The 25,678-nt window shown below is 53.0% G+C and overlaps 1 protein-coding gene across 13 annotated transcripts in view; it reads left to right on the top strand.

Moving 5' to 3' along the window:
- LOC105473807 (histone deacetylase 4) overlaps positions 1 to 25,678 on the top strand; it is a 354,143-nt gene that overhangs the window by 108,237 nt on the left and 220,228 nt on the right. Inside the window, exon 1 of one of the 13 annotated variants that reach the window (XM_071073710.1) lies at positions 15,394 to 15,499. The exons of 11 other annotated variants lie outside the window; for them this stretch is intronic. The gene's annotated coding sequence lies outside the window, so the exon portion shown is untranslated. Of the gene's footprint in view, positions 1 to 15,393; positions 15,500 to 17,710; positions 22,887 to 25,678 lie in introns of those variants that run through there. One more of the 13 variants, XM_071073708.1, reaches the window with a different exon arrangement.

Raw genomic sequence — 25,678 nt, 5'->3', positions numbered from 1 at the left:
GAAATTAACCTAAATTAGGAAGATAATTGTTCCTGTGTTAATTGTAGGTTGTCTTTTAAAGCTGTTTTCATTTTCCAGGCCTGAGCAGCAGGCTGGCTTCGGGCCCTACCATGGGTTGCTGCATTGACACCCATGAAAACCAAAGTTCCAGAGGGCGATCTAGCGGCTTGCCTGCTTTCCAGAGCTCCAGGGTCTCTAGATGATGACGTTTCTTTGAAAATCCCACTGCAGCTCTTTCTGTATGCCTTGAGTCCCCCTGCCACCCAGGGGACCCCTCTTTGAGGGCGATCAGGCTCTCAGCCCAGGCCACGTAAACAAACACCGGCTATTTTCAGCAAGCCCTTGGTGTCTCAGCTGGCCTGGCTTGTGCACAGTGGCTGGCAAGGCCCATCCCCAGTGTGCACTTGGCCCTGGCCAGCCTGGGCCAGCCCTGGCAGGCAAAGCGATGCCTTGGAACGTTCTTACCCGCCATGCTTTTCAGTTTTCTCATAACGCCCCCTGGCACTCGACAGAAGCGTCACAGTTAAAAGGGGGCTGAACAAGTACCCCAGAGACTATTGTATTTGGCGTTTTCTTTGTTGGGAACTTGGATTTCTGTTTGAAAGTGCTTGGTAAAACCTGCCGTCTTCCCTGTCCCAGGCGCGCACCAGCAGGTGGAGGCAGGCGCTGCCTTCTGAATGGCTCTTTCCTTTTGTCCTCGGTTTTCTCGAGGCCTGGCTCACTTATTCCATTAGTCATGATTAGATAAAGCTTTTAAAGAAAAATCCCCACCCCTTGCCTTACTGTGCCGTGAACAATTCCTGAGTGAATGAGTGAAGCCACCCACTTCATAGGAGCCCTGGAGGCTGCCTTTCACGTGGATTTTCAGGTGGGCCAGGCCCTTTATAGAACCCCGGCCCTCCCCACAGTGCCCTCGAAACACACTAAACATGGGGGTGTGTGTGTGAGTGCATGTGCGTGTGTGCGTACGTGAGTGCGTGTGTGTGCATGTGCGTGTGTACTGAGTGCATGCATGCACGTGTGTGCATACATGAGTGCGTGTGTGTGCCCGTGTGTGTGTGTGTGTGTGTGTGCCTGCTTTCATTTCAGGAGCTTGCCCTGCCTGTTTGATTTTTCTAAAGATTGACACTCCAAATCCTCTTTCCCTCCAAAACTCACTCCGGCTGATATGGAAGACTCCTAGGGTCTCCAGTTTTACCACATTTTCCCTAATCCACACAGAAGGTGTCCTTCAGCCACATAAAATGGGCCACTCATCGGTGCTGGACGTCCTCACGCCATTGGTGCTGGTGTCCCCATGTCGCTGGTGCTTCAGGTCACGTGTCGTTGGTTCTGGGTGTCCCCACAGCCTGGCCTTAGAGTGCTCTATTTCTTTATAGTTAAGGAATTAGCTCAGCTGACAGGGAACTAGGTAAGGGTAAAGTCTGATAACATGGAAAATGTTAGTGCACATTTGAAAAAAGAATTAAATGTAGTAAAAATGTTGATATATTTTAAGTTTGAATGACAAGACTTGAGTGAATTTTTGCTGGTTAATGTTGTGTCTTTTGATTAAGCCATTTCAATGGAGTGTATATTTATATTAACTCTTGATGACTTTTTTATTTGCAATAATTGAATTAGAAAATAAGATACATTTTCTATAGTCGATAGAACTTTGTTTATTTTATTCTCTCGTTTGTTTTCCCTAACTCAAAAATGGTGAGTGAAGATCACGATGCTGTTTTAAAGTTTAGGAAGTGGTGACCCATCCAGAGGATAAGGTTAGGTGTAATTTGAAGGATGATTATGCAGTGAGGGTTTATGCAGATTTGTGCACTAGTGTTTACAGTAGGGAAACTGAGGGTTATAACCAGGGCATTCTCAGAGTTTGGGCAGGATCAGGCAGCGGGCAGACCCCTGGTGCCCCATCAGGCGGGGACTTTGGGGGGTGCTCTCCGCTCCCTGTGGGCTCCCACCTCAGATGAGCCAGGTGGCTGGGAGGAGGCCTGCGTGCCCAGCACAGTGGCCGAGGGGCTGCTGCTCCTGCCCCGTGACGTGTGCTCTCTCCCCAGCCTGGATTTCCAGGCTCCAGAAGAGCAGACCTCTGCTCCTCCTGTGTTTTTATTCTTTATTGGCGTGGTGCTGGGCACTTAGTTGGAATTCAGTAAAGGCTTGGTGAGTGAAGAAGGAAAAAATGTTATTTAGAAGTGTTTCACTCGACTTCCTTGATCTGGAAACACGTACATAGTATAACACAAGAAAAGCTATATGCAAAAACAGTTCTTAAATGACACCTCGACTAAGCCAAAAAGCAGACCTTTTCTTTTGTGGTTACTGTTTTTTTGTATTTTGTTTAAAAACAAAACAACCCCGAGAAAACCTTCCCTACCTCAAGGCCAACAAGATAACCTTGTATATTTTCTCTTAAGGCCTTTGACGTTTTGTCTTTTGTACTGAAGCCTTCGGTTTTTGTGTGGGGTGCAGGGTCGGGATCAGTTTCGTTTTCTTTGCTCGTTTTGAGAACCATAATGTTTGGCACTTTACACCCTTTCTCTGGGATAGCGTGTGGCCAGCTCATCCTCCAAGTTCGGTCTGTTTTGGACCCTCCCTGTACTCAGCTGCTCCAGAGCCTGTCCTGGGGCCAGCGGGGCACTGTCTCCTGGAGAGGCTCTGCAGCCTCACTCCCGAGTCTCAGCCCCTCCTTGAGACTTTCCTAGCTCCTCCTAGGCTGTGACTTATCTGGAGACAAGTTCCTGTAAAAAGCCAAGCCTGAAACTTGATTAGAGTTGCATTGACTCTGTGGATGGATTTGAAGGGAGGGTTGGCATCTTGATAGTATATTTGTGTGTGTGGCTTCTCTTTCCCTCGGTTAGGCCTTCTTTACTGTGTTTTTTCCAATCGATTTTTATAGTTTTCTCCATAAAGGTCTTGCCACGTGTCCAGTTAGATTTCTTCTTTATTCTTTGGTAGATTGTAGTTGTTTTGTTTTTCTGCTGCAGACAATGTATTTTTTTTTTCTTAATTAAATTTTTCCTTGCTAGTTTTTGGAAATGCAGTTGATTTTTGTATTTTATTTTTATATCCAGTCATCTTATTAAAATCTTACACATTCTAAAATTTTTTTCTGTAGATTCTTCAGGGTTTCTAAGACAAAGACTGTCAGTGTAATGATGCTAGTTTAGTGTCTTTCTCTCTAATTCCTGTGTTTGTTTTCCTTGTCTTACTGTGCTAGCTAGGAATTCCAGTTCAGTTTTGAATAAGAGCAGAAATACTGGGCTTCCGTCGTCCTTGACATTAAAGAGAAGGTTTTTAACATTTTCCCAGTTTAAGCGTGATGTTTGACATAGGTTATTTTAGATTCCGTTTTTCGAGGGAAGTTCGTGGATAGCTGTGTTCCATTAGCCAAATGCTTTTACTCCGCCTGTTGTGATGATTGTGTGGTGCGAATTTTCTTTAAACTTCCCTGATCTCTTCCCGTGGATTCAACTTGTTTGTGATAAATCGTGTCATTTTCATACTTTGCTAGTGCTTCAGGATTCTTCATCTCTGTTCTGGAATTGGAGGGGACGGTAATTTTCCTTTTTAATGTCTTTTTTTTTTTTTTAACTTTCAGGGATAGTTTATTTAAGATTAGAATTAATCATTCCTTGAAAGTTTGTAAAAATTAAACTCAAACTATTTGGGGTTCATATTTCCTTGGTGATTTGATGTTTTAACTACTGATTTAACATCTTTAATGGTTACTAATTACCTGACCTTTTAATTCCTGTCATACGGATTGAAAAGAAAGTTTTTAGGAGTTCTACTTAATCTAAGTTTTCCATTTTATTGTCATGGATTTGCTTCTGGTGTTTAAATCTTTGCTGGATTTGTCTCTGTGTACCCTTTTTCATTTCCAACATGACTCAGCCCCTTCTTCTGGATTAATCTGTATTCACTGTTTTGAGTCACTCTGGCTTTGTGGATTCCCTTAGTTTAAGTCAGCTTTCAGTGTTTTAAATGCCTTCTCTTATCTTCCTGGTACTTTCTGTGGCTGGCTGCACCCGGTGTTCTCTTTCTCCCAAGGCTGGATGTGCAGCTCACATTAGTTCTTAACCTTCCTTCTGTTATAAGCGACACATTTCCCTTGAAATAGGCGTTGGGTGCATACAACAGGTTTTGACACTTAGCATTTTCATTTCCATCCTAAGTTTTTAAAAGGTCATGTCAACAGCACAGCTTTGAGATGATGTAAGGAGGTGCCACTTAGTCTCTGTGACCTTTCTCCCAAAAACATACAACCCCATCTGGTCATGACGACATCAAACAAATTCTAATTAAGGGACATTCTAGGGAACACTCAATCAAGTACTTGAAACTGTCGAGGTAATTAAAAACAAGGCAAGTCTGAGACACTGTCACAGCCAAAGGAACCTCAGGAATCATGAAGATAAAGGAGGGACTGTGGGGTCCTGGGTGGGGCCCCGGAACAGGAGGACCACAGGGAAAACAAGAAATCCAGCACGACTGCAGTTCATGCTGATGGATCACTATTGGCTCGTGAAGTGTGACACTTGCCCCGTCGTGCTATAGATGTGACCAAAAGCCTCGTATTGTCCAAGAGGTCCCCAGGACATTCCCTGCCCTGGTCAGTGTCCAGCTCCCTGTGCACTTGTGCTTCCTGCTTGCATCAGACACCCTCCTGCGGGGTCACGTTCTCTTTTCCTGATGAACACATACCCCTTAGGAGTAGCTTTAGTAGACCTCTTGGTGGTACAGTCGGTGCGCGTGTGTGTTTGTCTGATCTGAAAATGTCTCTCTTTGACCAACATGCCTGAGTGACTGTTGGGCAAAACTTGCAGGTGAGTTTTCTTTTTCTCCTCTCATCACGTTTAGTGTACTCTTCTCATCCTTGGCGGCCTACCTCAGCATAGCAGCCACTCCTTCCTTGTCTGTCTGTGTCTCACTGGCTGCCCGTCACATTTTTCTTTTGTCCTTGGTGCTTCCAGGTTTATCAGGGTGTATTTGGGTGTGGAGCACCCTGTTCTCTTGGTATATGTTTGCCTCTTTGTGAGTTTGTGTCTTTTATCAGTTCTGGAAATCTGCAGCAGTGCCCCTTTAAATACGTCTCCATTGTCTTCCTTCCTGCCTTCCCTTGCTTCCCAGTCCTGCAGAGTCAGCTGTCACACCTCCTTAGGTGGCACTTCTGGGTTTTCAACTATCCTTGGACTTTTACTTTGAGAATACAAAACACAGGATTTGGGCTCTCCTGCATTTTTGTATTTTGATTCCCTCTGCTCAGCTGATTTCTTCGTCAGGATCTTGTCATTCACCTAATCTCCTTTTCAGTTTTGCATGGCATTTATTGCTTAAGTCATTCATTGAGGGTTTTCTTTTTTTAAATGCATCAATTATACTTTTTATTTTTGAAAGTCTACTTTGTTCTTTTCCTAAAATGATTAATTTTGACAATTCTGTTGCTTCCTCTTTTTCATTACTTAAAATTTTTCAGGTATTTTCGTAAACTTTGTATTTAATCAGAACACACATGGGAAAATGATAGTGGATAAAACATTAATAGATTCTTTTCTTCAAAAGTTTCAGAAACAGTAATGGTACAGTTTCTAATGATATGAGTAACTGAAGAACTTGACTGTCTTTTGATGTGTTTGCTGCGTTTTTTCACTTCTTTCTGTGTTGGCTTGTGTTTGCTTGGGAGCGTATGTCTCTCTGGTCTTACTGTTTGGAAACAGAGGGATTAGAGTGAGGAGGCCGTTCTCCGATGGGCATGCCGCGTGCATTTCCTGGGAGCTGCCCTGGACTCCAGCCCCAGCATCCTGAACCCTGCGGCTCTGGGCTCGCCTTGGCCCTGACCCTCGTGCAGTCCTCCACCTGCTGCCCTCAACTCTGCTGTCAGCATAACTTGAGTTGCTTTCATTTCTCTTAATTATATATTTCTGGCTTGTTGGAGGGTTTCCTTACTGCCGGTGAGCCCAGCAGTGTGACAGAAGGTGTATTTTATGTAGAACCTGGGGTTTCCACAGCACAAGAGCCTGTAAGATGACTTGTCTGCCACCTCCCCAGAAGAGGAAGTTTCTAGTACTTCAAAAGCCCAACCTTTAGGCAACTTTGTCTCAGCCCCTTTTACCTTGCTTGGTTTCCTCCCCCGCCAGCTGGGTGACAGGTTCCGCAGTGGAGACACTTGCTGGCAGCGACTGCTGCTTCTCTACCTCCACGCGCACCTAGCGGAGTCCCAGCCTCGGTGGAAGCCCTTGCTGTCAGGCTTCTCCTTCCTTACCCAGGAAGTGCAGGATGCAGGGAAGAGCACCAGCTCAGGGTTCTGGCTGCACCGCACAGCTGCGAACATGGAGCTCGGCCGCGTGTTCTCCACTGCCAGCGGGGCTCCGTCCCCTGACACCCCAGCGTGGCTGTGTTCCTCCTTAGCGTGGCTCCGTCCCCCTCTAGCGTAGCTCTGCCTCCCTCTGTGGGGTCCGTCCCCTCACACCCCCAGCGTGGCTCTGTCCCCCTCCAGCGTGGCTCTGTCCCCTTCTAGCGTAGCTCTGCCTCCCTCTATGGGGCTCTGTCCCCTCACACCCCCAGCGTGGCTCTGTCCCCCTCTAGTGTAGCTCTGCCTCCCTCTGTGGGGTCTGTCCCCTCACACCCCCAGTGTGACTCTGTCCCCCTCCAGCATGGCTCTGTCCCCCTCTAGCATAGCTCTGCCTCCCTCTGTGGGGCTCCATCTCCTCACACCCGCAGCGTGGCTCTGTCCCCCTCCAGCGTGGCTCTGTCCCCCTCTAGCATAACTCTGCCTCCCTCTGTGGGGTCCGTCCCCTCACACCCCCAGTGTGACTCTGTCCCCCTCCAGCGTGGCTCTGTGCTCATCCAGCTGCCTGCTTTCTTGCTGTGTAACGCTTTCTCTGTACCTTCTGCAGTAGTTGAACTTTGAACTTTGAACCTGACCTTCTAGGTTGCCATGAAGGTAGATTGTCTAGGTGTCGGGGTGGGATGTGTTTTACTTGATGACTTGGTAGACTGATGGATGCATTTAGACAAATCATCCCTGGGCTTCCTTCATGCTTTTGATCCCACCTCTCCTTCATTGTGAATATCCTCTCATTTTCCTGATGTCCCTGACTTCCTTTCTGAGCCTCTAAATATACTCTAATTACTTACATTAAGAAACACAATAAAACAAAACTTTCCCGATCCTGGGTCTCCCCAGTCTACAGCCCAGACTCTCCTCAGCTTCCTGTGGGAGAGCTGCTTGTGTGTTTATTTTTGAGCGGGGACACTGGTCTCCAGGACACTGGAGAGTGGAAGGGCCTCTGGCTCTGGGACGTGGGCGCTCGCCGTCCGGTGCTTTGCCCCCTGCAGATCCTCAAGGCCCTGACTCCCCCCCAGTCCCTACTGTGGCGGCCTGCTCTGTGTGTGCTGGGACCATCTTCATGCAGGGGCATCTTGCCTTTCACCTGCCTCTGCCTCTCTCGGCACCGGACGCCCAGGGGCACCTGATGGGCTTTCATGCATGTCACCTAGCATGTGTGGAAGCTATTCCCAGGATCACCCCTGACCATGCGGGCCAGGGGCCAGTGGAGGTGTCCCTGCACCCATTCCTCAGGGAGGCAGCTCTGCGATGCTCCCCGAGGCTCTGCGGAGGGTCCCCATGATGGAGCATGCTGTTGGCCATCACTGGGTCAGCATGGTGGCTCAGCACTGCCCCTGTGCGTTGGCTCACTCTGCCCATTCCCTGGCCTGCTCCCTCTGTCCCTCACCCAGTGGCCCAAACCACATTTGTCAGAAGCACAGCCAGTCCTGCTGTCGGTGTCCTCGGTTCCTCTGTGCTCAGCTCCCTGAAGCTGGGCTCAGGACCCGCACTCTCCCGGTGGGCAGTCCTGCTTCAGACATCTCTTGGGTTCCTCTCAGTGTGTCTGTGGCCTGTGATGGGCAGCAGGTGAGTGTCACACGGAGGCCGTGGCATGGACTTCACAGTTTTCAGAGGCCCTGGGGTGCAGACGCAGGAACTGTGACTGGCTGGGGGCCCCTGCTCCAGTGCCCTCGGCGCCTTTGAGGCCTCACTGCCGCAGATCCAGAGGCAGCACTACTGCGCCAGCATAGTTGGAACTGCTTCCCGCTTCTCCCCGGCACTGCGTGGCCCCTCTGGTCAGCCCAGGCATTCAAGCCAGAAGCAGCAAATGTATTTTGCTTTTCTTTTCCTAACTCCCGGCAGCCTGCCCATCATCCCTTTGTGACAGTGCTTCCTCCAAAATGCCGTGAAGGCCGCCTGATCCTCTACCAACTCCAAGACCGCCCGTGGTGGCCGGCACTGCTGCTACCGCTCGCGGAAGTGGGTTGCCAAATACAGCCATTATGAAAATGAAATGAGCTAAACTTACAACTAAATAAGTCACATTAAAACAAATGCAATCAGTGCTTACAACTGTGCCTTCCTGATTTCTTTACTGAAGGGCTCTCTTATTGGCTAGCAGGGCTTTTGTGTTCTTATGATGGAAACGCCCAGGTGTGGTGAGGCCCCTTCCAGCCTCTGCCGGCAGTGATGTCCAGGCCTCTCGCGGTGGCCAGCCCGACACTCGCTGCAGCCTGGTCGGCACTGATCCTGCTCTTGGGGGGCGGTAGCCATGAAACCAGGCTTTCTGCTCTTTGAGGAGCCCCATAGCTCCTGTGCCTCAGGCCCGCACCCCGGCCACTTCTGTTGCCTGGAGCCCCTTCCGCCGGATCTCAGGGGCCCAGCATCATTCAGAGTTTTCTAGCTTCAGCCTCAGTTCCTCAGAGAGGCCTTTCCAGCCAACGCGACTCGCCAGCCCCTGCCCTCATGGTCCTCTGCGGGCCAGACCAGCGGTGCCCTCTTGTAGAGCGCACGCTTCCACTGACTGTCAGGCTCCCTCTGCGCCCTTGGCCTCAGCACTGCACCTGCACGCGTGGCTGACTGTGGGTGAGCGAATCCTAGAACATCACGTTTTGTTTGTAGAGTGGTGTGTACATTGTTTGTGAGTGGTGTACATGGTATATACACGTGTGTGCATAGGGACAAGACTTGGACAACTTTTGCCGTCACCTGTTAACAGCGGACAGTTCCAGATGTTGCATCACGTCTTTGTTGTGCCTGGTGTCTTCCTCATGCAGGAGAGAGTCCCCTGAGCCTCCTGGCAGAGGCCACAAGGCACCTGCTTCCCGGGGCCTTGTTTTCCTCACCCTTTTTAAGTTGCTTGAAGGCTTCAGCATTTGGGACCAGGTGGAGGCGCGCAATGCCCGGGTCACCTGCCTGCCTTCTGTGCCCCTGGCTGGCCCGTCAGAGGGAGCAGTGGGCACGGCTGAGTCACGCCGACTCAGAATGTTTCATACATTCTGGCTTCCCAGAGTGTCTCAGGAGTACGAGGCACTTGCACCTCAGCTTTGCCCCCACTCTCGGGTTGCTGGCATCATTACAAACAGGAGAATATAAGGTAGAAATTTCCAGATGCCTTTTTTTTTTCTCTTTGACCAACATGTTTTCAGGGTTGATGCCACAAGAACCAGCTCGTGTCTCAAGTGGCATATTTTGTCAGCATGGCCAGGTTCTTAGCTGACGAGCTGGAGTGCCAGGGCGCTAGGAAACACAGGCACTTTGGGGTTGGGGGGCGGCGTCCTCTTCCGCAGAAGTGGAGGGGATGAGATGCTCCCGAGAGGTGGGATCCGCACTTTCTGGGGACCAGTTACTGATCCTAGAATTCTGAGAGGGAAACGTCAGACGGGCCGCTCACGGTTTGTGGCCTCGTTGGAAGCACTGGGGAAGGGTCCTGGGGAAGGCGTGGAGAAGCCCAGCGAGAGTTGGCCGTTCATCCTGAGGGTGCGATTTCCACCCAGACCTTGTGGTGAGGGTAGGGGACACTCCTCACTCAGTCGCCTCCATTTCATGCCTCCTGCGGGCCTGGCCTGGTGTGGCTGGTTCTCGTCCCCAGGTCCCCTCCTCTCGGGAGGCCTTCATTTATGGGAGGCACGGTGGGGGCTGCGGGAGATTTCCGGCTTCTGCTGCTGCTGGAGCTGTCCCAGCTCGCTCCACCCTGGGCTGCTCTGACCCCTGCCCTTCTGCTCCGCACCCCCACAGTGTCTTCTCTAGGGAGAGGTTTTCTGCTGGGACAGTGGAGAGAGGACAGACTCAGAGGCAGCGAGACGGGTCTGAACCCCAGCTTTTCTGCCGAGATATTGGGAGCATTACTTAGTTTCTTCGAACCTTGATTTTCTCATCTGTAAAATGGACGTAGTAGAACTACCTCATGACTTTATTATAAGGCTGAGCGGATCAAGTGTGAATTTAGTGCCTGGTGCCAGTTTGTTCATGGATCCCTCTAATGAGTCATTTATTCAGTCACTGTTTTTGGCTTAGAAACGTGAGCATCTCCTGGTCAGGCACAGACCTCAGGCTTTGCCTTCTAGCAGCCCAGAGTCTCCTGGGAGAAACAGCAAATCAGGGACTTTGCTTTTGCAAGCAAAAGCTATTATGAAATTTGAGTTTGCAGATGCCCTGGAATCATGAGGGGAGCCCTCTGGCCTGCGGGCCTTGCTGCCCCGTTACCTCCAGCCCCTTTCCCCTCCAGGGGCCGGGTGTGGCCCCACAGCAGCTCCACTTTTGTTTTTTTCTGGTTTTTCACTCCTCCTGGCAGCATAGCCTTTTTGTGGGTTTGTTTGTTTGGAAGAGATGGGGTCTGACGCTATTGCCCAGGCTGGCCTCGAGCTCTTGGGCTCCAGTTTGTTCGGAAGAGATGGGGTCTGACGCTATTGCCCAGGCTGGCCTCGAGCTCTTGGGCTCCAGGCGTCCTCCTGAGTGGCTGGGACTGCAGGTCCACACCGCTGCGCCCGGCTTCTGGAGTGTGGTCTTCCTGGCCCCAGCAGCCCTCGTGTTTAGAGAGGAAGAGAGCTGCACTGATGGGCAAGAAAACCGTTTCTTGAGGGAAGGTCCAGAGCCGCCTTAGAAGGTGAATTAAAGCAAACTACAGCCTTCGGCCACTTATTTTGACTGATATGTGGTACGAAACATGTTTTTTGTTTTTATTGAGACAGTCTCCCTCTGTCACCCAGGCTGGAGTGCGGCGGCATGATCTCCACTCACTGCTGCCTCTGTCTCCTGAGCTCAGGCGATCCTTCTGCTGCAGCCTCCTGAGGAGCTGGGACTACAGTTGTTCATCACCATGCCCGGCTAATTTTTGTCTTTTAGTGGAGGGGGGGTCTTGCCATGTTGGCCAAGCTGGTCTCGAACTCCTGGGCTCAAGCAGTCTGCCTGCCTCGGCCTCTCAGAATGCTGAGATTATAGGCGTGAGGCACTGTCCTGGCCAAAATATGTTTTTATATTTAAAAATTTTCCTTTTCTTTACAAATTAGAATTGTCAATTTTTTTTTTTTTTTAAACCAGAACAAATGCTTTCTGTGACCTTATAGAAAATACTGGTTGGCGGGCATCTCTTCTTGGAAGACTCCACTGGAGGGGTCCTCAGAGTGAAGTCACCCCCCCTTGGCTTGACGCTCTCTTACCAGTCTCTTTTTCTTTCTTTTTTTTCTCTGATGTCTGTGGTGGGGTAATTTGAAAACTCAACCCTCTCCAGCCAGTGGTGAGCACCTGTTCACTTCTCAGACTCCCTGGGCCTCCAGGTGGTGTCCACCAGTGGGGAGCCGAGTGTACGGCTGGAGTGTGTGGCTGGGGTATGTGGTTGGAGTGTGTGGCTGGGGCCTGCTTAGCAGAGACGGAGAGCTGAGTGTGTGGCTGGAGTGTGTGGCTGGAGTGTGTGGCTGGGGCCTGCTGAGCGGAGAGTATTTTCAGTTGTTTGTTTCCAGCAGATCTGAGAACCTCAGTAGTAGGAACTGCTTTAGGCCTGGGTCCTGGCCCGGATGGAGTGGCTGTAGAATGCAGGTGTGTTCTGTGTGAGTTGCTAAGTGCTGTTGGGAGCTCTGGAAGTGTCTTTCCAAAGCAGACATTATCAAGCCAGGGCCCTGGTGGCCGCACCAGGCTGGGTGGCTGTGTTACCCGTTTAGGCAGCTAGAACTGGCCTCAGTGGTTCCGGGGGTGCGTACGGTGCGAGTGGGCACATGGCCGGTGAGCGTGCGGAAGCGCCCCGAGACCCAGGTCCCTGCTCCGGAGTACAGAATGTGTGATGATCAGCGATGGGCCGCAGCAGTGTGACTCGTACCAGCGGCGCAGGGACCATAAACATATTCCTTCCTGCTGGCAGCCCGTCCTCCCAGGGTGGTGGCCCAGGGCCTGTCCACTTGGGTCGGTCTGCGCTTCTGGGCTTCCCTGTCCTTTCTCCAGCTTCCCCTCCAGTACCGAGCTTGGTGCTCCTCCTCCTCTCCCCACCTTTCACCCCCGTGCCTTCGGAAAGGCCTTACTAGACAGACCGGGGACAAGAGGGAATCTGCTGTTTCTGGGGGCGTCAGAAGCTGAGCTCGCTGGACTCGGCTCTGGAAGCATGGTTGTCCTCCAAATACGTGTTTTCTTCTTTTACTGATCCTTCTGCTAAGCTTGAGACCCCACTATACCAGGTGCTGGGTACACCGAGGTGAGCACGACCCAGTCCCTGCTTTCAAGAATGATTAAGAGAATTGCAAAATATTAGTGCCATGCAGAGTCCCAGGCGCCACCAGCAGGGGCAAATGCAGGCCCGGGAGGGCGCGGCGGTGGAAGACGGGCTGCACAGAGCAGGGGAGGCTCCACAGCTGACTCTCGAATGGTCTTCCCCAAGGGCTGGAGGCGTATGTGTTAGGGGCTCAGGGTTGGGGAATTTTGTGGCACGGTGACAGACAGTGTTGCAAGAAGAATGAACTTGTACACAGACCTGATCACTTGGTGGCTTCACCCCCTAGAGCGTGTTGTCAAGCCCCTGGCCTCTCTCTGCCCTCCGGCCTCCCCTGGCTCTGCTGCTCTGCTGGTCTCTGCAGCTGGCCTTTGGGCAGCAGGCAGTGTCTAGGAGTGGCCTGTGTCCAGGCAGTGGCAGTGTCCGGGGAATGAGCAGTGTCTGTGGAGTGGCCGGTGTCCAGGTAGCGAGCAGTGTCCAGGGAGCGGGCAGTATCCAAACAGCAGGCAGTGTCCAGGGAATGGCCTGTGTCTGGGGAGTGGCCTGTGTCCAGGTAGCAGTCAGTGTCCATCTAGGCAGCAGGCAGTGTCCAGGCAGTGGGCAGTGTCTAGGGGGTGGCCTGTGCCTGGGCAACAGTGTCCAGGCAGCGGGCAGTATCCAGGCAGCAGGCAGTGTCCAGGCAGCGAGTAATGTCCATCCAGGCAGTGAGCGGTGTCCAGGCAGCAGGCAGTGTCCAGGCAGCGGGCAGTATCCAGGCAGGGGGCAGTGTCCAGGCAGCGGGCAGTGTCTGGGCAGCAGGCAGTGTCCAGGAAGTGGACAGTATCTGGGCAACGGGCAGTGTCCGGGCAGCGAGCAGTGTCCAGGCAGCAGGCAGTGTCCATCCAGGCAGCGGGCAGTGTCCAGGCAGTGGGCAGTGTCTGAGGAACGGGCAGTGTCCAGGCAGTGGGCAGTGTCTGAGGAATGGGCAGTGTCCAGGCAGCGGGCAGTGTCCAGGCAGCGGCCTGTGTCTGGAGAGCAGATGGTGTCTGGGGCGTACTGGTGTCTCATCTCCAGCTGGAGGGGCTTAGGTCCCCATGACTTGTGAAGCTGTTTCAGGAACAGCACTGATGACCACATGGAGCACTCTCCGGCCTACTTGGGAGGTCCATCAGGGCTGCTGTGAAGGCGGCACAGGCCGTACATGCAGAACCCGGGTGCCTGTCCCACTCCTGCCCCTGTCCTGTGGCCCAGGGTCCAGACACATGGAGCTGGAGGCAGAGGGGCTGCTGAGCCGGCTGGACAGGTCTCTCTGTTGACGGGACCACGACTTGACACCTTCTCCCCTCGACACTTCCAAGGCATACTTGCCAAGGGTCCGCACCCACTCTGTGGTTCGAGGCTGGTGCAGCCGCTCTAACTGGTCTGCCATCTGCAGGTTCTCTGTTGCCACCAGAGTGACCTTGCCGGTGTCGGGGTCGGTGTCTGCCGTGAGTCAGGTCCCTGCACAGTCCTCCCTGGCAGTGGAGGAACACTGGTTCTTTGCATGGCCCCAGGGCGGTCCCAGCCTCTGTCCCCGGCCTGCGCTGGCTCGGAGCATGCCGGCCATCTGCTTGGGCGGAGCCTGTCCACCACCGCCTGGTGCCTTCCCACCCGTCCTTTTAAGGCCTCTCCTCCTCTGGGAAGCTTTCCCAGACGAGGCAGGCGATGGAGAAGCTGCGTCTTCCCCGCCACCATACCCTCAGGGTGGCACTTGGCACCGTGAGGAGCTATCTGGGGCTCCTCTGGGTGTTTTCCCCTCCCTGTGAGCTCCTGGAAGGCAGGGGTCCTGGCATTCCATCTTGCCTCCTCGCGTCATGGGTGTGCCTGGCAGCCTGAGGGGCGGGGAGTGGGACCAGGCACTGCAGAGGCCCCCAGCCTGGGTCTGAGGCTGTAGCTGGAGTCACAGGGCGGCAGTGCCGGACCCAGGCATGCCACTGGCACACACCCAGGCCGTGCAGACAAGGGCGGTGGCCGCCGTTCTTCCACGCATGTCCCCCTCGTGGCAGCCCTGTGCTGCTGCCTGTGGTAGGGTTAGGGTCTGCTGTCGCTCCTTGGGCCATGACATCGCCACTACCATCACATTTGCGGAGCTCTGTGGGCATCCATGGGAGCGTCCGGACCAGCAGCGCCTCCGGTACACAAGGCTGTTTCTTGGTGAATCAGCAAGTCTGGGCTCCTGCCGTTTCTGGGTGAGCCCTGTGCTTGGACAGTTATGAATCATTTGCTTGCCTCTTGATTTGCGTCAATCAAACCACATGTGAAGAAAGCGGCAGTGAGCGGCGCTCTGCTGGCAGCCTGGCTCCAGCGCGGGGTGGCTTGCCAGGGACAGCCTCAGGAGGCCAGCCTGCGCGGCCTGGTGGTCTGGGCTGCGGGCCTGGGGTGGCCTCAGCCCGAGGGGCTTCCGGCCGGCCCCCGCCCTTTCTTCCCCCGATCCCCGTCAGCCGCGGGAGATGGGTGAGATGGTAATGATAGCCTGGCGTGTGCTGGCTTCCTACGTGTAATCCTGTGGCCAGGGGCACATATTCGCAGCTCTGGGAATGTTTACGGTTGGAAGCTCATCCGCTGATCTTTCTTCCCTGTCACACAAAATCACTCCAGGACAGGGCTCTTTGCAAAGATTCCTTGTAAGAAAGGCTTAATTAAAAAGGGATGTCACCATGCCCCTCCCCTCCTTCAAACCAAGAGGAGCAGCAGAAGGGGGAGTGGCCCAGGATCAGAAGGACAGCCGGGAGGAGCGTGGGCACCAGGCCAGGCCTAGGGAAGGTCCGTCCACCCGGGACTTCTGAGCCTTTTCTTTTCTGGAGCAGCTTTGGGGATGAGCCTTGCCCCCCGTTGAGTCACTGTGACAGCTCTGCACTGTGCTAGGCTGAGAGAGCCCCGCCGTGGAGGGCCAGCTGGGAAACTAGGGTTCCCAGGGGACCCCTGCTTCAGTGGCTTGCTTTGCTTTGGTTATTTTCGAGGTAAGCAAATTAGGTTCTTGTTTTTACTGTGAAGGTTACTTTTATTGTTGTTGAATTAGCTGTTGAATGGTAGCTGTTGTCCTAGTTTCCTGGTTAGTCATGGCTGTGGCTTGTGCCTTAGAGACCAGCAGCACCCTGGCTCATTCCCATCTCTTGGTGGGGTCCATACATAATTTGCCCTTAAAACTGGGAGGGGACGCCAGGGTGCACTGGGTTTGTGCTGCCTTTTGGTAAAATAATCAGAAGTGGGGTTTGTGCTGCCTTTTGGTAATGATCAGAAGTGGGGTTTGTGCTGCCTTTTGGTAATGATCAGAAGTGTGTTTAGATGTGCCTGATCCAGGGAATCGTGGAAACTTAGTGGCCATGAGGTCCTCTGGCTCTGAAATTTCTCGCTGAATGGGCTAGGAGGGTATAACCTTCCATAAGTGTGAGCCCAGGTTTGTGTTTGCAACAAATAATAAACAGCAAAACAGAACAGAGTGACACCCCTGTCCAAATCTAGCACCTTCACTGGCTATCTTTCATTTTTTATTTCAGAAAATTTCAAACATTTACGAAAGTGAAAAGACAATAAGGAGCGGACTAGGCTGCTGCCCCCACCTTCAGCGATGGCTGAGCAGGGCCACACCTGCCTCACTGTATTGTTTCAAAGCAGTTCTACTGTCATGCAAGTGTCTTCTGAACAGGCAACCTTAATACCATTATCACAGCTTTAACACGTTAATACGTTAATACCATCAGATAATCAGTCATTTAAAATCCCCATTGTCTCAACGAGTTTTCATTCTCTTTTCTTTTCGTATGTGGCTGTTGTTCAAATAAGTGTTAAGTAAGATTCGTGGGTTCTGATGGGACACTGTCACTTGTGATGGACACAGCCGTTCCCTGCCTGTTGCCCTCCAGTCTGTTTGTTGGGGAGCTTGGCTTGTTGTCCTGTTGCATGGCCACAGCGGAACTCTCACTGCCTGTGTCCATGTGGCGTGTTGAGCAGGTTCCTCCCCACTCTCTTTCTGGTGACCTGGTGGTCGCAGCTGGAGCCCGTGGCGGACTGGGGCTAGTCGGCGAGACTGTGGCATGGGAGTGTGGGCGTTCTGCTGGGTGATGAGCAGGTCCTGAAGGTCGCTGTCTAGCTTCATTCCCTCCTTCCTGGGGGCTGCAGAGTGATAATCCAAGAGGCTTATTCTTGACTCAGGTAAAATACTTCTGCAGAGAGGAAGTGCCCTCATCAGCTCTTCGGCTACAGAGGAAACACTTTCTTTATTTACCATCTTTCAGAGGGATGAGCTCGTTGCTTTACATCATCTGAAGGTAACTAGTGAGTTTTGTTGTTTGTTTTTGTGTGTAATTGTGAGCTCGTGGATTCAAGTGTACTCCATGTCTTTTAGGCCTTTGCTGTTGTTATTCTCATTGATGTTCACCTTGTCCTCCTTGATGCACGAGGCCCTGTGGAGTTGGCCCTTGAGTCTTTTGGACATAACCCTTGCAGTCTTTGATTGCTTCCTTGCTCTGCTGTGACAAGATACCTTGTCACCTTGTATAATTCCTGTCCCCGGAATTTATCTGATAATCCGTCTCAGTATCCTTAAACGCATGTGTAAAGTCCGTTTGAGCATCTGAGGTGATGTGTTTCTAGGTTCTGGGAATGAGGGTGTAGACCTTGTGCGGAGTATCGTTTATCCTTCCTGTGCTCAACCCTCAGACCTGCAGGTCTGGTCTCTGACTCTGCCACTCATCGTAGGCAACTCTCTGGCCAGATCGCTAGGGAGGGAAGAAACTGTTGCAGGAATGCAGGGACAGCTTGGGATGAGAGGGCCAGGGTAGATGCCCATCTAAGGGTCTAGGGAGGCACAGAGGTGAGCCCCTCTGCTGCTCTTGTCCCCTGCAGCTGCCTGCCCTGCTCTGCCAGGGTCAGAGGGCATCACCTGGGGCACCCACAGCAGCAGGGCAGGGGTGCCTTGGGGGTGAGTGCAGATGGCTGGCTGCGAGAGGTTCCAGTGCTGGGTTTGACGGTCAAGGTGGTCTTGTTATCTTTTTGATTCTGGCCATCCTTGTGGATAGAAAGTGATATCTCATTATGATTTTGATTTACATTTTCCTGAGGTTAACAACTAATGATGGCAAGCATCTTTTCACATGCTCATAGGCCATTGTACATCTTTGGAGAAATGTCTTTTTTGTTTTTTTTTTTTTGAGACGGAGTCTTGCTCTGTCGCCCAGGCTGGAGTGCAGTGGCCGGATCTCAGCTCACTGCAAGCTCCACCTCCCGGGTTCACGCCATTCTCCTGCCTCAGCCTCCTGAGTAGCTGGGACGACAGGCACCTGCCACCTTGCCCGGCTAGTTTTTTGTATTTTTTAGTAGAGACGGGGTTTCACCGTGTTAGCCAGGATGGTCTCGATCTCCTGACCTCGTGATCCGCCCGTCTCGGCCTCCCAAAGTGCTGGGATTACAGGCGTGAGCCACCGTGCCCGGCAGAAATGTCTGTTTAAATTCTTTGCTCATTTTAAAATTAGGTTATTTGCCTTTTTATTTTTGAGTTGTCGAGGCCCTTTATATTCTAGATGCAGCTTCTTGATCAGATATATGGTTTGCAAATATTCTTTTCCATTCTGTAGGTTGCCTTTCTGGATGGTGTCCTTTGAAGCTCAGAAGATTTGTATTTTGATGGTATCCTGTTTAGCTATTTTTTTCTTTTGCTGCCTGTGTTTTGGTAACCTATCAGAGACATTTATTGAGCTCGGATTGGATTGGCATGGTGATGTGGGCCCCCTCTTGGGGCTCCTGGCTTTTGGCTTCCGTTGGCTGTAAATGCTAAAAGCCTTCTCTGGGCTGTTCGGAGACACAGATTTGATTGCCCAGCCAGCTTCTGCAGCGTCTAATGGCTGGATTCGCTTTTCCCACAGTTGTTTTTAATTGAATGTCCATGGGAAAGTGGCCAAGTAAATGGAAGGTTTCACAGAGAGAGCTGGGTTTCTTTGTTGATTTTTTTTGGAAACTGTGCTTTTTTGTCATTATTGTGCAGAGTTTGTTGGAATCTGGCGCCAGGTTGTGAATGTCCATTGAGATTTGTGTTGGTCTTGTTGAGTATGGCAGCATGATAGTGGCTTTTCCCCCACTCTAAACACAAGTTCCAGGAAATTTCGAGGCTCTGTGCGACTTCCAGGTGGACATCTTCCCTACTGAGAGATTAATTCTGGGACATGGAGCCGTCAGGGACTCTGAATGTGGGACACACAGCCTGAGGGGAGAGGCCGCGTCGTGGAAGGATGAAGGGCAGCCTGTCTTCGGGGTCCAGAACTGAACTCTCACTCAGCAGCTGTGCCGGCCTTAGCCACCCAGGCTTTGTGTCGGTAAAATGGGGATGACGACGGCGCCTACCCGAGAATCCGGAGAGCCACGTTGGGGGATGGAGAGCTCTAGGGAGGATGCCGGCAGATTTGGCTCTCACAGTCCTGAACACAATCACCAAGAGGAACTGTTGACTTCATGTGAACTGAGTATTCCTCGCTATTCCAAACACAGCAGCACTGAAAACTTAGAATGTGTAAACAAAAAACACACTAAGCTGACCGAGCGTGGTGGCTCACACCTGTAATCCCAACACTTTGGGAAGCCACGGTGAATGGATTGCTTGAGCTCAGAAGTTCAAGTCTGGGCAACACGGCAAAACCCCTTCTCAAACCCCTTCTCTACTAAAAGTATAAAAATTAGCCGGGCCTGGTGGCATGCACCTGTGATCCCAGCTACTCGAGATTCTGAGATGGGAGGATCACCTGAGCCCAGGAAGTCAAGGCTGCTGTGAACCATTATTGCACCACTGCACTCCAGCCTGGGCAACCGGAGTGAGACGCCGTCTCAAAACAAACACCGAAAAACACGCTAAGCCCCAACCTTTTTACTAGCTTTACATTCTGAATCTTGCATTTCCTTCAGCTCCAAACTAATGAGGAAAGTGAAGGTTGTGTGTCTATCAGATAAACCCAGTCCTTTGAGTTGTAAGTATTTTGGGAGATTTGTAACTAATTAGGATATATTTAATATTAGTGCACATATTTGCCATGTTTCTGAATGAGAAACGGACACTGTATTTTCCTTGCCAAAAGCTAGCCTACCAGTATATAATTTACTCTGTATTTGAGGTTTTTTGGAGGTCTGTGCGTATATTGGTTTGAACTAAGAGCCACTTCAGTCTGCACGTGCCGCTCACAGTAACACTCACATCTGTTGCGTCCGTCAACAGGTCGTCTTACTCCTTTCTGTTAAGTAGATGGTTTAATGATCTCAGAAATGTTAGATAGTTCCCCGTCAGTGCACGTAAGTAATTATACAAATGTTGAATGCAAGTAGCACATCTTTGTTTGGAACAAGGGAGTGGTCCGGTTCCCAGGAGACTGGAAAGCATTGTAATATTCCCGATTAGGTTATAAATGTCTAGGTTTTTTAGCCCCCAGACTATTTCAGCTTATTCTGGATTCTCATTTTTAAAGGCCTCTTTTTCTCTATCACCTGCTTCGCTGTGTCTCACTGGGAGATTTCCTGTTTTTCTGCATGTCGCCAGCTCTGCCCTTTCTTCTTTCCAGTTGAATACGTTGGGGGGCAGCTAATGAGCGTCCCATTGAGGCCACAGCAGGTTCCTTGGGCTTGCTCAGAATTTCCCTCTCCACGGTGTCACCAACAGTGCTTCTCTATTTCCATCATCCATTCATTTTTACACATACAGTTGTGGACAGGCCGCAGGGTCCACACAGCTGCTGCAGTGCAGCCTGAGACAGAGCTGATGGGGCAACCTCCAGGACTCTGGGTCCTCACCTGCTGCCTTGAGAGTAGTCAGGCTGCTGGAAGGCTGGTGACATCCTGAGCTCATCCAGAGAGTAGGCTCTGGGACCTCAAGGGCCACCTGTGTGCAGTTGACTCTCTCCCAGAGTTGCCTGTTGTGTTTTGTGTAAGGACATCATTTGAGGGGGGAGGTAAGTCAGGTCCACTCACCGCTGTTGTTTACGAAGCCCTGACACATGATAATGTGCAATTAACAAAGTGCTGGGATGAGATCCGAGCCAGCCTTGGGTCGTAAGAACCAAACCCATCATCGCTGGCCTTGTAATTACACTGTTGTGTGTGGACAGTTTGTACTTTTCCCCTTTCGAGCAACTTGGAAGATTTGCTGTGTCTTGAAGTTGAAATGACTTGAGTCATCTTCCTTTAGAAGCCTTCTATGTAGAAACTCAGCGTCTGAACGTGTGGTGAGCCGGCAGTCCTGGCCACGGGGTGGCCAGTGCTTGATACTTGTGTTTTTAGGAAAGTGCACAGGGGCTCGCAGCGGCCAGCCCACTGGGGCGAGTGTAAGGACCCTCCTCCTCTGGGAGACCAGCAGGGCATCGTGCTTCTCGTTCAGTGGGGAAAACTGAGGTTCTGAAGAATGGAGCTTGCAGATAATTCCTGCAAACTGGGATGGAGTTTGGCACTGAGCTAAAAGGTGTTGAGGTGATGCCTGCAGGAGTTACCTGGCCAGTGCCAGGAAGTCAGACCTCACCCTTCCTTGGGCACATAGACAACGTACAATATTTGCTAGGTGCATATGTGCATCACATGTATGTAGACGTATGAATGTATGTATGTATGAATGATGGGGGTGCTTGGACGGCTTCCATCTGCTGGTAAATTAGGTCTTAGTGTGCACATTAAGAGCGTCTTCTAATTGAGCGTTTCCAGTGGTAGCTGCCTAGAATCAAGCCGCTGGAAGCTCAGCTATGGAAGGGATGGGTCCTTGAGATTTCTTGCCAGTGCGATGAGCCTTTCTTTAAAAGCCAGCTCAATTCCATTCTTCTGTGTAGCTGTTTCCTAGTTTCTTTCCATTTTGTGGGGTAGGGAGCCTGGCACCATCCACCTGGTGCCCTAAGGTCTCCTGGTAGGCTTCTGCACAGAAGCTTGCCGGCGTGACCCTGTTCTTGGTTAACGACTGACGAAAAGGCTGGGAGAAGTTCGGTTCCCACACCTGGGTCTCTGCAGCTTCCTGGGGAGTCCTCTTCCATTTTCTCTGTCAGTCCCTCGTGAGGGGCTGTGTCCCTGACCGGAAATGGGTGGTCCCCTGGGATCACGCTATCTTCCTGGGCCTGCAGGCCTCCTAGTCACAGGGCAGGTTCTCCTGTCCCTCCAGGCGGTCATGAGCACCAAACTGATTGTGCTGTGGAAAGCTTGGTCGAAGCCAGTACCGAGGAAGTATGCTGATTCCTTTTCGTGGTAAGTCAGAACTCAGGGAGAAATTTGTTTACTTTCATGATGAATGTCTTTATCCTTGACATGTGGCTTATTTACTCAGCGTCTTTTCAAAATCACACTTTATCCTGAGAAAATCTAGACGCAAGTCTAATCTCTGATCTCTTGGCTCACTCTTTGCAGTGCGGAGTGGGCCCTGCTCCTTCCAGGACGGGCCTGCCTAGGGCTGTCAGTGGGGCCTGGCCCCCCAGGGCCACCGTCCTGGCCACCACCCCGAGGCTGGGAGCGGCCAGCGCTGTTGGCATTCCCCGTTTGCTGAGGACCAAGCTTCCTTCCTCCAGCACCCGTTCCTACTTCCTAAGGAGAAAGCTCAACAGCGAGAATGGGATGAACTGAGCAAATAAATTACAACCAAGTGAATGTAAACCCCTCTCAAAACATTTTCTGATTATTTTGATAACTCTTTGACCTAATTTGGACAACAGTTAGGGAAATTCTGATTTATGCCTGGAATTCAAGTATCGCCCGTAGCTTGATGTGTGTGTTTTAAGTGCTTGATATTTGTCTTTTTAGGAAAGTGCACTCATTCTTAGACGAGACGGTATTTGAAAGACTGTGTTTGGAATGTGCGGAATTACTGTGTAAGACTCAGAAGCTGGGAGCAATGGCAAGCGGCTAGCTTTGTGTGGAAACTGAGCAGCTGGCTGGAGCAGTCTCTGTCCTTGCGGGTGGAGAAGCCTGCGAGGGGATGCAGAGGGCCTGCCCCAGGGCAGAGCTCTTCTTGAGAGGCCTTGTCCCTGTGATTTTAGTCTCCCTTGCCGTGTAGAAGGGCGCAGGGCCCCCGGCACAGGCCTCTTCTGCGGAGTGCTCCAGGTCTGCCTTGGCTCGGGGCTCCGCCTCCTCGTGAGGAAATGTCATGGAGCTGTGGTTTGACGTTTCCGGTTTGTGGCTAGTTTCTTGTGTGTACAACTCTCTATAGCTGTGCCGAGCCCTTCCGGGAGCAGTTGTAGATTTTTACTGCCTTCAGCACGTCCTCAAGGGTTCAGGGAGTCCTTTCTGTCCACCGTTGTATCCGGGGACCCTGGGCAGCTGCTGAGTGGTGCCATGGGCCCTGGTGCTCCGCTGGGAACTGTTGGTCACTGGTGCTCTTCAGACTCCATCGGCTTCCTCTCGAGGGTCTGTATCAGAGGCCATCTGTCTGGTGTGATAGGGGCGGGTGTGGTATGCTTGTCCATGGTCACGGACTAGGGTAATTATTATAGGTGCAGTGGATGGGAACTTTCTGTGGGCCGGGCACTGCCCTAGACCCTGGACGGTGGTAGGTTCCACTGTCTCCCAGGTGATAGATGGCAACCCCAGAGGTCAAGTAATGTGTCCAGTGCCACAGGAGTGGTAGGTGGTCAGGTGGCACCCCCCATGCAGTGTACAGCTGCCACGGAGACCATGTGGGCACTTACTCTCCCTCTGCACATCTGTGAGCACCAGCCGTGCACAGCCACTGTGCCAGGATGCCCAGGGTGGTGTCCTGAGAGATTACCAGTAGCCCTGCCTTGTCCCCTGTGGCTTAGGGGACCTCCAGTGGTTAGGGCTGGGGGAGATGAACCTAATGACCTGGTGTCCCCTGGGGGAGGCCGCAGCACCTGGGTGTGGGGTGGAGCAGGAGTCCCAGGAGCTGTAGAGGCCAAGGGGGGGGGTGCCTTATAGGCACCGTCAGCGCTGGCTAAGTGAAGGAAGAGCCTCTTCCACTTTACAAGCTCACAGTCCCCTTTGGGCTACCTGGAAATGGTGACACTGGGAGGGCCCCAGGGGGCAGATGTGGAATGAGAAGACAGAGGGAAAGAGGGTGGGGTGTGAGCTGTGAGCTGCAACACTTGCCTTTGGGTGTGTGGAAGCCATGATGATTTCTTGGCCAGTGGCTTATAATTTCCCAGAGGGAGCAAAGCTGTGTGTCATGAAATCGTGGACTCTTGCCTCGGGACAGCTGCTCTATAATCGTTAGCCTCCTCTGTCCTCAGCAGCCCTGGCGGCACCTCTGGAACAGGTTGGGTAGCATGGCCAGTGCAGGGCCAGGTGCCCCGGGCAGGTGCGCTGTGAATCTATGCTGCAGGTAGGATGGCCGTGCGGAGGTCATGGAGGGCTGGGTGGGCCAAACCAGTGGCTTGCAGTGCGGGGCAGTGAGGACAGTCAGAATCTCAGTGTGGGCTCCTGGGACTAGGGTCCAGGCTTATGGAGAGTCAGGGGCACGTTTCCTACCTAGCGGCTCTGCTATAGGAGGTAGGCCTGCCTGGAGTGTGGGCTTCCTGCCCTGGGTGCTGTCCTGGGATGCCAGCCGGGGGCTATGGCAGTGTAGTGGGCTCCGGCTGGCCTGGCCCCTTGGCCTTGTGGTTCACCTCTGGTCTCAGCAGTCTTCGCTGGCTGGCAGCCCCTTTGGATGCCATAGCAGCCTCTGTGCAGGCGTAGGGGCCCTGCGTCCCTCTCCCTGTCCTTGGAGGGGGAGCGGGGCAAGGCAGGCCACGCTCCTGCCATACGGTTGGTGTATGAGGGTGGACAGGCAGCTCACTCTGGCCTCATCTCATCCCACCAGGCCCAGGAGGTCAGTACACAGGCCTGATCAGGGCACTGCGCACTCAGCGGCAGCCAACCCATGGCATGGTTCCCACATGCCCGTTCACCCCCAGGACCTAGCAAAATTCTTGAGCTCATGCATAACTTTGAAATGGTCTTTGGAAGTTCCAAGAAGCCCGTTGTCTCTGACACTTGTTTGGGATGCTGCAGAGCTGGCCGACCTTGAGCCTGCGCCCAGCCTGGTGATTTTGTCTTTGTGGGGTGCCTGTGTTGGTGCCGGCGCTATGGCCTAGTGGGCGTTGGCATCACCTTGCGTACCTGCTCTGTCCTTTGTGCCCCAAGGCTCTATGGAGCAGAGGAGTCTGGGCAAAGGGAGGGCCTGGGTCCCTGCCCCACCCCACCTCCCCCCGGGAGAGCTCTTCACCTGCCCCACAGGCAGTGTTCAGAAAGCCCCGAGGGGCGGTACCGGGAGGCCACCAGCAGTGGGGTCCCCACTGGCAGTGTTCAGAAAGCGCCGAGGGGCGGTACCGGGAGGCCACCAGCAGTGGGGTCCCCACTGGCAGTGTTCAGAAGGCGCCGAGGGGCGGTACCGGGAGGCCACCAGCAGTGGGGTCCCCACTGGCAGTGTTCAGAAAGCCCCGAGGGGCGGTACCGGGAGGCCACCAGCAGTGGGGTCCCCACTGGCAGTGTTCAGAAAGCGCCGAGGGGCGGTACCGGGAGGCCACCAGCAGTGGGGTCCCCACTGGCAGTGTTCAGAAGGCGCCGAGGGGCGGTACCGGGAGGCCACCAGCAGTGGGGTCCCCACTGGCAGTGTTCAGAAGGCGCCGAGGGGCGGTACCGGGAGGCCACCAGCAGTGGGGTCCCCACTGGCAGTGTTCAGAAGGCGCCGAGGGGCGGTACCGGGAGGCCACCAGCAGTGGGGTCCCCACTGGCAGTGTTCAGAAGGCGCCGAGGGGCGGTACCGGGAGGCCACCAGCAGTGGGGTCCCCACTGGCAGTGTTCAGAAGGCGCCGAGGGGCGGTACCGGGAGGCCACCAGCAGTGGGGTCCCCACTGGCAGTGTTCAGAAGGCGCCGAGGGGCGGTACCGGGTGGCCACCAGCAGTGGGGTCCCCACTGGCAGTGTTCAGAAGGCGCCGAGGGGCGGTACCGGGAGGCCACCAGCAGTGGGGTCCCCACTGGCAGTGTTCAGAAGGCGCCGAGGGGCGGTACCGGGAGGCCACCAGCAGTGGGGTCCCCACTGGCAGTGTTCAGAAGGCGCCGAGGGGCGGTACCGGGAGGCCACCAGCAGTGGGGTCCCCACTGGCAGTGTTCAGAAGGCGCCGAGGGGCGGTACCGGGAGGCCACCAGCAGTGGGGTCCCCACTGGCAGTGTTCAGAAGGCGCCGAGGGGCGGTACCGGGAGG

The sequence above is a fragment of the Macaca nemestrina genome, chromosome 11 (genome assembly GCF_043159975.1).
Source record: "Macaca nemestrina isolate mMacNem1 chromosome 11, mMacNem.hap1, whole genome shotgun sequence".
Classification (NCBI taxonomy): Eukaryota; Metazoa; Chordata; class Mammalia; order Primates; family Cercopithecidae; genus Macaca; species Macaca nemestrina.
The sequence above is the reverse complement of the archived record's forward strand: the minus strand, read 5'-3'. Positions and strand labels throughout refer to the sequence as shown.